Below are 10,929 nucleotides of genomic sequence, written 5' to 3'. Positions count from 1 at the left end.
AACGCCACTGAGTGTGCCTCATACGTCAGGGCATAGGCAGCACAGGTGACACTGCAGCCCCAGTCTCCGTGGTGCTGTGGAAGCGGCGGCAGTGGAGGCCGAGGGCCGGCCCCAGCTTTGGGGGCTGGCTCCTTTGGCGTGGGAGAAATCCCCGGACGTTCGCAAGCCCCGTGCCGGTTTCGGGCAAAAAACAACGCCGAGTGTACCTCATACGTTGGGGCATAGGCAGGCCAGCTCAGACCGCAGCCGCAGTCTCTGTGGTGCCATGGAAGCGGCGGCAGTGGAGGATGAGGGCTGGCAACAGATTTGGGGGCTGGCCCCTTTGGCGTGGGAGAAATCCCTGGACGTTCGCAAGCCCCGTGCCGGGTTCGGGCAAAAAACACCGCCGAGTGCACCTCATTCGTCGGGGCATAGACAGGCCATGTGAGACCGCAGCCCCAGTCTCTGTGGTGCTGTGGAAGCGTCGGCAGTGGAGGCCGAGGGCCGGCCCCAGCTTTGGGGGCTGGCCCCTTTGGCGTGGGAGAAATCCCCGGACGTTCGCAAGCCCCGTGCCGGGTTCGGGCAAAAAACGCCACTGAGCGTGCCTCATACATCAGGGCATAGGCAGCACAGGTGAGACCGCAGCCGCAGTCTCTGTGGTGCCGTGGAAGCGTCGGCAGTGGAGGCCGAGGGCCGGCCCCAGCTTTGGGGGCTGGCCCCTTTGGCGTGGGAGAAATCCCCAGACGTTCGCAAGCCCCGTGCCGGGTTCGGGCAAAAAACGCCACTGAGTGTGCCTCATACATAGGGGCATAGGCAGCACAGGTGAGACTGCAGCCCCTGTCTCTGTGGTTCCTTGGAAGCGGCGGCAGTGGAGGCCGAGGGCCGGCCCCAGCTTTGGGGGCTGGCTCCTTTGGCGTGGGAGAAATGCCCGGACGTTCGCAAGCCCCGTGACGGGTTCGGGGAAAAAACACTGCCGAGTGTACCTCATACGTTGGGGCACAGGCAGGCCAGCTCAGACCGCAGCCCCAGTCTCTGTGGTGCCATGGAAGCGGCGGCAGTGGAGGCTGAGGGCAGGTCACAGCTTTCGGGGCTGGCCCCTTTGGCGTGGGAGAAATCCCCGGACGTTCGCCAGCCCATGCCGGGTTCGGGCAAAAAACGCCACCGAGCGTGCCTCATACGTCGGGGCATAGGCAGCACAGGTGAGCCCGCAGCCCCAGTCTCCGTGGTGCTGTGGAAGCGGCGGCAGTGGAGACCGAGGGCTGGCCCCAGCTTTGGGGGCTGGCCTCTTTGGCGTGGGAGAAATCCCCAGATGTTCGCAAGCCCATGCCGGGTTCGGTGAAAAAATGCCGACGAGCGTGCCTCATACATCAGGGCATAGGCAGCACAGGTGAGACCGCAGCCGCAGTCTCTGTGGTGCCGTGGAAGCGGCGGCAGTGGAGGCCGAGGGCCGGCCCCAGCTTTGGGGGCTGGCTCCTTTGGCGTGGGAGAAATCCCCGGACGTTCGCAAGCCCCGTGCCGGGTTCAGGCAAAAAACAACGCCGAGTGTACCTCATACGTTGGGGCATAGGCAGGCCAGCTCAGACCACAGCCGCAGTCTCTGTGGTGCCATGGAAGCGGCGGCAGTGGAGGATGAGGGCTGGCAACAGATTTGGGGGCTGGCCCCTTTGGCGTGGGAGAAATCCCTGGACGTTCGCAAGCCCATGCCGGGTTCGGTGAAAAAATGCCGCCGAGCGTGCCTCATACATCGGGGCATAGGCAGCACAGGTGAGACCGCAGCCCCAGTCTCTGTGGTGCCGTGGAAGCGGCGGCAGTGGAGGCCGAGGGCTGGCCCCAGCTTTGGGGGCTGGCCCCTTTGGCGTGGGAGAAATCCCCGGACGTTCGCAAGCCCATGCCGGCTTCAGGCAAAAAACACTGCCGAGCGTGCCTCATACGTCAGGGCATAGGCAGCACAGGTGAGATTGCAGCCCCAGTCTCTGTGGTGCCGTGGAAGCGGTTTGAGTGGAGGCCGAGGGCAGGTCACAGCTTTGGGGGCTGGATCCTTTGGCGTGGGAGAAATCCCCGGACTTTCGCAAGCCCCGTGCCGGGTTCGGGCAAATAACACCAGCAAACCTGTCTCATACGTCGGGGCATAGGCAGCACAGGTGAGACCGCAGCCCCAGTCTCTGCGGTGCCGTGGAAGCGGTGGCAGTGGAGGCCGAGGGCTGGCCACAGCTTTGGGTGCTGGCCCCTTTGGCGTGGGAGAAATCCCCGGACGTTCGCAAGCCCGTGCCGGGTTCGGGCAAAAAACACCACCGAGCGTGCCTCATAAGTCGGGGCATAGGCAGCACAGGTGAGACCGCAGCCCCGGTCTCTGTGGTGCCATGCAAGCGGCGGCAGTGGAGGCTGAGGGCTGGCAACAGCTTTCGGGGCTGGCCCCTTTGGCGTGGGTCAAATCCCTGGACGTTCGCAAGCCCTGTGCCGGGTTCGGGCAAATAACGCCGCCGAGCGTGCCTCATACGTCGGGGCATAGGCAGCACAGGTGAGCCCGCAGCCCCAGCCTCCGTGGTGCCGTGGAAGCGGCGGCAGTGGAGGCTGTGGGCTGGCCACAGATTTGCAAGCTGGCCTCTTTGACGTGGCAGAAATCCCCGGACATTTGCAAGCCCATGCCGGGTTCAGTGAAAAAATGCCGCCGAGCGTGCCTCATATGTCGGGGCATAGGCAGCACAGGTGAGACCGCAGCCCCAGTCTCTGTGGTGCCGTGGAAGCGTCGGCAGTGGAGGCTGAGGGCCGGCCACAGCTTTCGGGGCTGGCCCATTTGGCATGGGACAAAACCACGGACATTCGCAAGCCCCGTTCCGGGTTCAGGCAAAAAATACCGCCGAGCATGCCTCATACGTCGGGGCATAGGCAGCACACGTGAGACCGCAGCCCAAGTCTCCGATGTGCCATGGAAGTGGCGGCAGTGGAGGCCGAGGGCTGGCCACAGCTTTGGGGGCCGGCCCCTTTAGTGTGGGAGAAATCCCCAGACGTTCGCAAGCCCCGTGACGGGTTCGGGCAAATAACGACGCCGAACGTGCCTCATACGTCGGGGCATAGGCAGCACAGGTGAGACCGCAGCCCCAGTCTCTGTGGTACCGTGGAAGCGGCGGCAGTGTAGGCTGAGGTCCGGCCCCAGCTTTGGGGGCTGGCCCCTTTGGCGTGGGAGAAATCTCCGATTGATCGCAAGCCCATGCCGGGTTCGGGCAAAAAACACCACCGAGCGTGCCTCATACACGGGGCATAGGCAGCACAGGTGAGACCGCAGCCGCAGTCTCTGTGGTGCCGTGGAAGCGGCGGCAGTGGAGGCCGAGGGCCGGCCACAGCTTTGGGGGCTGGCTCCTTTGGCGTGGGAGAAATCCCCAGACGTTCGCAAGCCCCGTGCCGGGTTCGGGCAAAAAACACCGCCGAGTGCACCTCATTCGTCGGGGCATAGACAGGCCAGGTGAGACCGCAGCCCCAGTCTCTGTGGTGCCGTGGAAGCGGTGGCAGTGGAGGCCGAGGGCCGGCCCCAGCTTTGGGGGCTGGCCCCTTTGGCGTGGGAGAAATCCCTGCACGTTCGCAAGCCGCGTGCCGGGTTCGGGCAAAAAATGCCGCCAAGCGTGCCTGATATGTCGGGGCATAGGTAGCACAGGTGGGACCGAAGCCCCAGTCTCTGTGGTGCCGTGGAAGCGGCGGCAGTGGAGGCCGAGGGCTGGCCACAGCTTTGGGGGCTGGCCCCTTTGGCGTGGCAGAAATCCCCGGACGTTCGCAAGCCCTTGCCGGGTTCGGGCAAAAAACGCCACCGAGCGTGCCTCATACATAGGGGCATAGGCAGCACAGGTGAGACCGCAGCCCCAGTCTCTGTGGTGCCGTGGAAGCGGCGGCAGTGGAGGCCGAGGGCCGGCCCCAGCTTTGGGGGCTGGCTCCTTTGGCGTGGAAGAAATCCCCGGACGTTCGCAAGCCCATGCCGGCTTCAGGCAAAAAACACTGCCGAGCGTGCCTCATACGTCAGGGCATAGGCAGCACAGGTGAGATTGCAGCCCCAGTCTCTGTGGTGCCGTGGAAGCCCTTTGAGTGGAGGCCGAGGGCAGGTCACAGCTTTGGGGGCTGGATCCTTTGGTGTGGGAGAAATCCCCGGACTTTCGCAAGCCCCGTGCCGGGTTCGGGCAAATAACACCAGCAAACCTGTCTCATACGTCGGGGCATAGGCAGCACAGGTGAGACCGCAGCCTCAGTCTCTGCGGTGCCGTGGAAGCGGCGGCAGTGGAGGCCGAGGGCTGGCCACAGCTTTGGGGGCTGGCCCCTTTGGCGTGGGAGAAATCCCCGGACATTCGCAAGCCCCGTGACGGGTTCGGTGAAAAAATGCCGCCGAGCGTGCCTCATATATCAGGGCATAGGCAGCACAGGTGAGACCGCAGCCCCAGTCTCTGTGGTGCCGTGGAAGCGGCGGCAGTGGAGGCCGAGGGCTGGCCCCAGCTTTGGTGGCTGGCCCCTTTGGTGTGGGAGAAATCCCCGGACGTTCGCAAGCAAGTGCGGGGTTCGGGCAAAAAAAACCACCGAGCGTGCCTCATATATCAGGGCATAGGCAGCACAGGTGAGACCGCAGCCCCAGTCTCCGTGGTGCCGTGGAAGCGGCGGCAGTGGAGGCCGAGGGCCGGCCACAGCTTTGGGGCTGGCCCCTTTGGCGTGGGAGAAATCCCCGGACGTTCGCAAGCCCCGTGCCGGGTTCGGGCAAAAAACACCGCCGAGTGCACCTCATTCGTCGGGGCATAGACAGGCCATGTGAGACCGCAGCCCCAGTCTCTGTGGTGCCGTGGAAGCGTCGGCAGTGGAGGCCGAGGGCCGGCCGCAGCTTTGGGGGCTGGCCCCTTTGGCGTGGGAGAAATCCCTGGACGTTCGCAAGCCCCGTGCCGGTTTCGGGCAAAAAATGCCGCCGAGTGTGCCTCATACATAGGGGCATAGGCAGCACAGGTGAGACCGCAGCCCCAGTCTCTGTGATGCCGTGGAAGCGTCGGCAGTGGAGGCCGAGGGCTGGCCCCAGCTTTGGGGGCTGGCCCCTTTGGCGTGGCAGAAATCCCCGGACGTTCGCAAGCCCATGACGGGTTCGGGCAAAAAACGCCGCCGAGCATGCCTCATACGTCGCGGCACAGGCAGCACAGGTAAGACCGCAGCCCCAGTCTCTGTGGTGCCGTGGAAGCGGTGGCAGTGGAGGCCGAGGGCCGGCCACAGCTTTGGGGGCTGGATCCTTTGGCGTGGGAGAAATCCCCGGACGTTCGCAAGCCCATGCCGGGTTCGGTGAAAAAATGCCGACGAGCGTGCCTCATACATCGGGGCATAGGCAGCACAGGTGAGACCGCAGCCCCAGTCTCTGTGGTGCCGTGGAAGCGTCGGCAGTGGAGGCCGAGGGCTGGCCCCAGCGGTGGGGGCTGGCCCCTTTGGCGTTGGCGAAATCCCCGGACGTTCGTAAGCCCCATGCCGGGTTCGGGCAAAAAACAACGCCGAGTGTACCTCATACGTTGGGGCATAGGCAGGCCAGCTTAGACCGCAGCCCCAGTCTCTGTGGTGCCATGGAAGTGGCGGAAGTGGAGGATGAGGGCTGGCAACAGATTTGGGGGCTGGCCCCTTTGGCGTGGGAGAAATCCCTGGACATTCGCAAGCCCATGCCGGGTTCGGTGAAAAAATGCCGCCGAGCGTGCCTCATACATCAGGGCATAGGCAGCACAGGTGAGACTGCAGCCCCAGTCTCTGTGATTCCTTGGAAGCGGCGGCAGTGGAGGCCGAGGGCTGGCCACACCTTTGGGGGCTGGCCCCTTTGGCGTGGGAGAAATCCCTGGACGTTCGCAAGCCCATGCCGGGTTCAGGCAAAAAACACTGCCGAGCGTGCCTCATACGTCGGGGCATAGGCAGCACAGGTGAGATTGCAGCCCCAGTCTCTGTGGTGCCGTGGAAGCGGCGGCAGTGGAGCCTGAGGGCCGGCCACAGCTTTGGGGGCTGGCCCCTTTGGCGTGGGAGAAATCTCCGATTGATCGCAAGCCCATGCCGGGTTAGGGCAAAAAACACCACCGAGCGTGCCTCATACGTCGGGGCATAGGCAGCACAGGTGAGACCGCAGCCCCAGTCTCTGTGGTGTCATGGAAGCGGCGGCAGCGGAGGCTGAGGGCTGGCCACAGCTTTGGGGGCTGGCCCCTTTGGCGTGGGAGAAATCCCCGGACGTTCGCAAGCCCATGCCGGGTTCGGGCAAAAAACGCCACCGAGCGTGCCTCATACGTAGGGGCATAGGCAGCACAGGTGAGACCGCAGCCCCAGTCTCTGTGGTGCCGTGGTAGTGGCGGCAGTGGAGGCCGAGGGCTGGCCACAGCCTTGGGGGCTGGCCCCTTTGGCGTGGGAGAAATCTCCGATTGATCGCAAGCCCATGCCGGGTTCGGGCAAAAAACACCACCGAGCGTGCCTCATACATCAGGGCATAGGCAGCACAGGTGAGCCCGCAGCCCCAGTCTCTGTGGTGTCGTGGAAGCGGCGGCAGTGGAGGCCGAGGGCTGGCCCCAGATTTGGGGGCTGGCCCCTTTGGCGTGGGAGAAATGCCCGGAAGTTCGCAAGCCCCGTGACGGGTTCGGGGAAAAAACACTGCCGAGTGTACCTCATACGTCGGGGCATAGGCAGCACAGGTGAGCCCGCAGCCCAAGTCTCCGTGGTGCCGTGGAAGCGGCGGCAGTGGAGGCTGAGGGCTGGCCCCAGCTTTGGGGGCTGGCCTCTTTGGCGTGGGAGAAATCCCCAGACGTTCGCAAGCCCATGCCGGGTTCGGTGAAAACATGCCACCGAGCGTGCCTCATACATAGGGGCATAGGCAGCACAGGTGAGACCACAGCCCCAGTCTCTGTGGTGCCGTGGAAGCGGCGGCAGTGGAGGATGAGGGCTGGCAACAGATTTGGGGGCCGGCCCCTTTGGCGTTGGAGAAAACCCCGGACGTTCGCAAGCCCATGCCGGGTTTGGGCAAAAAACGCCACCGAGCGTGCCTCATACGTCAGGGCATAGGCAGCACAGGTGAGCCCGCAGCCCCAGTCTCTGTGGTGCTGTGGAAGCGGCGGCAGTGGAGACCGAGGGCTGGCCCCAGCTTTGGGGGCTGGCCTCTTTGGCGTGGGAGAAATATCCCAGATGTTCGCAAGCCCATGCCGGGTTCGGTGAAAAAATGCCGACGAGCGTGCCTCATACATCAGGGCATAGGCAGCACAGGTGAGACCGCAGCCGCAGTCTCTGTGGTGCCGTGAAAGCGGCGGCAGTGGAGGCCGAGGGCCGGCCCCAGCTTTGGGGGCTGGCCCCTTTGGCGTGGGAGAAATCCCCGGACGTTCGCAAGCCCCGTGCCGGGTTCGGGCAAAAAACAACGCCGAGTGTACCTCATACGTTGGGGCATAGGCAGGCCAGCTCAGACCGCAGCCGCAGTCTCTGTGGTGCCATGGAAGCGGCGGCAGTGGAGGATGAGGGCTGGCAACAGATTTGGGGGCTGGCCCCTTTGGCGTGGGAGAAATCCCTGGACGTTCGCAAGCCCATGCCGGGTTCGGTGAAAAAATGCCGCCGAGCGTGCCTCATACATCGGGGCATAGGCAGCACAGGTGAGACCGCAGCCCCAGTCTCTGTGGTGCCGTGGAAGCGGCGGCAGTGGAGGCCGAGGGCTGGCCCCAGCTTTGGGGGCTGGCCCCTTTGGCGTGGGAGAAATCCCCGGACGTTCGCAAGCCCATGCCGGCTTCAGGCAAAAAACACTGCCGAGCGTGCCTCATACGTCAGGGCATAGGCAGCACAGGTGAGATTGCAGCCCCAGTCTCTGTGGTGCCGTGGAAGCGGTTTGAGTGGAGGCCGAGGGCAGGTCACAGCTTTGGGGGCTGGATCCTTTGGCGTGGGAGAAATCCCCGGACTTTCGCAAGCCCCGTGCCGGGTTCGGGCAAATAACACCAGCAAACCTGTCTCATACGTCGGGGCATAGGCAGCACAGGTGAGACCGCAGCCCCAGTCTCTGCGGTGCCGTGGAAGCGGTGGCAGTGGAGGCCGAGGGCTGGCCACAGCTTTGGGTGCTGGCCCCTTTGGCGTGGGAGAAATCCCCGGACGTTCGCAAGCCCGTGCCGGGTTCGGGCAAAAAACACCACCGAGCGTGCCTCATAAGTCGGGGCATAGGCAGCACAGGTGAGACCGCAGCCCCGGTCTCTGTGGTGCCATGCAAGCGGCGGCAGTGGAGGCTGAGGGCTGGCAACAGCTTTCGGGGCTGGCCCCTTTGGCGTGGGTCAAATCCCTGGACGTTCGCAAGCCCTGTGCCGGGTTCGGGCAAATAACGCCGCTGAGCGTGCCTCATACGTCGGGGCATAGGCAGCACAGGTGAGCCCGCAGCCCCAGCCTCCGTGGTGCCGTGGAAGCGGCGGCAGTGGAGGCTGTGGGCTGGCCACAGATTTGCAAGCTGGCCTCTTTGACGTGGCAGAAATCCCCGGACATTTGCAAGCCCATGCCGGGTTCAGTGAAAAAATGCCGCCGAGCGTGCCTCATATGTCGGGGCATAGGCAGCACAGGTGAGACCGCAGCCCCAGTCTCTGTGGTGCCGTGGAAGCGTCGGCAGTGGAGGCTGAGGGCCGGCCACAGCTTTCGGGGCTGGCCCATTTGGCGTGGGACAAAACCACGGACATTCGCAAGCCCCGTTCCGGGTTCAGGCAAAAAATACCGCCGAGCATGCCTCATACGTCGGGGCATAGGCAGCACACGTGAGACCGCAGCCCAAGTCTCCGATGTGCCATGGAAGTGGCGGCAGTGGAGGCCGAGGGCTGGCCACAGCTTTGGGGGCCGGCCCCTTTAGTGTGGGAGAAATCCCCAGACGTTCGCAAGCCCCGTGACGGGTTCGGGCAAATAACGACGCCGAACGTGCCTCATACGTCGGGGCATAGGCAGCACAGGTGAGACCGCAGCCCCAGTCTCTGTGGTACCGTGGAAGCGGCGGCAGTGTAGGCTGAGGTCCGGCCCCAGCTTTGGGGGCTGGCCCCTTTGGCGTGGGAGAAATCTCCGATTGATCGCAAGCCCATGCCGGGTTCGGGCAAAAAACACCACCGAGCGTGCCTCATACACGGGGCATAGGCAGCACAGGTGAGACCGCAGCCGCAGTCTCTGTGGTGCCGTGGAAGCGGCGGCAGTGGAGGCCGAGGGCCGGCCACAGCTTTGGGGGCTGGCTCCTTTGGCGTGGGAGAAATCCCCAGACGTTCGCAAGCCCCGTGCCGGGTTCGGGCAAAAAACACCGCCGAGTGCACCTCATTCGTCGGGGCATAGACAGGCCAGGTGAGACCGCAGCCCCAGTCTCTGTGGTGCCGTGGAAGCGGTGGCAGTGGAGGCCGAGGGCCGGCCCCAGCTTTGGGGGCTGGCCCCTTTGGCGTGGGAGAAATCCCTGCACGTTCGCAAGCCGCGTGCCGGGTTCGGGCAAAAAATGCCGCCAAGCGTGCCTGATATGTCGGGGCATAGGTAGCACAGGTGGGACCGAAGCCCCAGTCTCTGTGGTGCCGTGGAAGCGGCGGCAGTGGAGGCCGAGGGCTGGCCCCAGCTTTGGGGGCTGGCCCCTTTGGCGTGGCAGAAATCCCCGGACGTTCGCAAGCCCTTGCCGGGTTCGGGCAAAAAACGCCACCGAGCGTGCCTCATACATAGGGGCATAGGCAGCACAGGTGAGACCGCAGCCCCAGTCTCTGTGGTGCCGTGGAAGCGGCGGCAGTGGAGGCCGAGGGCCGGCCCCAGCTTTGGGGGCTGGCTCCTTTGGCGTGGAAGAAATCCCCGGACGTTCGCAAGCCCATGCCGGCTTCAGGCAAAAAACACTGCCGAGCGTGCCTCATACGTCAGGGCATAGGCAGCACAGGTGAGATTGCAGCCCCAGTCTCTGTGGTGCCGTGGAAGCGGTTTGAGTGGAGGCCGAGGGCAGGTCACAGCTTTGGGGGCTGGATCCTTTGGTGTGGGAGAAATCCCCGGACTTTCGCAAGCCCCGTGCCGGGTTCGGGCAAATAACACCAGCAAACCTGTCTCATACGTCGGGGCATAGGCAGCACAGGTGAGACCGCAGCCTCAGTCTCTGCGGTGCCGTGGAAGCGGCGGCAGTGGAGGCCGAGGGCTGGCCACAGCTTTGGGGGCTGGCCCCTTTGGCGTGGGAGAAATCCCCGGACATTCGCAAGCCCCGTGACGGGTTCGGTGAAAAAATGCCGCCGAGCGTGCCTCATATATCAGGGCATAGGCAGCACAGGTGAGACCGCAGCCCCAGTCTCTGTGGTGCCGTGGAAGCGGCGGCAGTGGAGGCCGAGGGCTGGCCCCAGCTTTGGTGGCTGGCCCCTTTGGTGTGGGAGAAATCCCCGGACGTTCGCAAGCAAGTGCGGGGTTCGGGCAAAAAAAACCACCGAGCGTGCCTCATATATCAGGGCATAGGCAGCACAGGTGAGACCGCAGCCCCAGTCTCCGTGGTGCCGTGGAAGCGGCGGCAGTGGAGGCCGAGGGCCGGCCACAGCTTTGGGGCTGGCCCCTTTGGCGTGGGAGAAATCCCCGGACGTTCGCAAGCCCCGTGCCGGGTTCGGGCAAAAAACACCGCCGAGTGCACCTCATTCGTCGGGGCATAGACAGGCCATGTGAGACCGCAGCCCCAGTCTCTGTGGTGCCGTGGAAGCGTCGGCAGTGGAGGCCGAGGGCCGGCCGCAGCTTTGGGGGCTGGCCCCTTTGGCGTGGGAGAAATCCCTGGACGTTCGCAAGCCCCGTGCCGGTTTCGGGCAAAAAATGCCGCCGAGTGTGCCTCATACATAGGGGCATAGGCAGCACAGGTGAGACCGCAGCCCCAGTCTCTGTGATGCCGTGGAAGCGTCGGCAGTGGAGCCCGAGGGCTGGCCCCAGCTTTGGGGGCTGGCCCCTTTGGCGTGGCAGAAATCCCCGGACGTTCGCAAGCCCATGACGGGTTCGGGCAAA

This window comes from Pelecanus crispus, chromosome 28 (genome assembly GCF_030463565.1).
Source record: "Pelecanus crispus isolate bPelCri1 chromosome 28, bPelCri1.pri, whole genome shotgun sequence".
Taxonomy (NCBI): Eukaryota; Metazoa; Chordata; class Aves; order Pelecaniformes; family Pelecanidae; genus Pelecanus; species Pelecanus crispus.
This window is presented reverse-complemented; position numbering follows the sequence as displayed.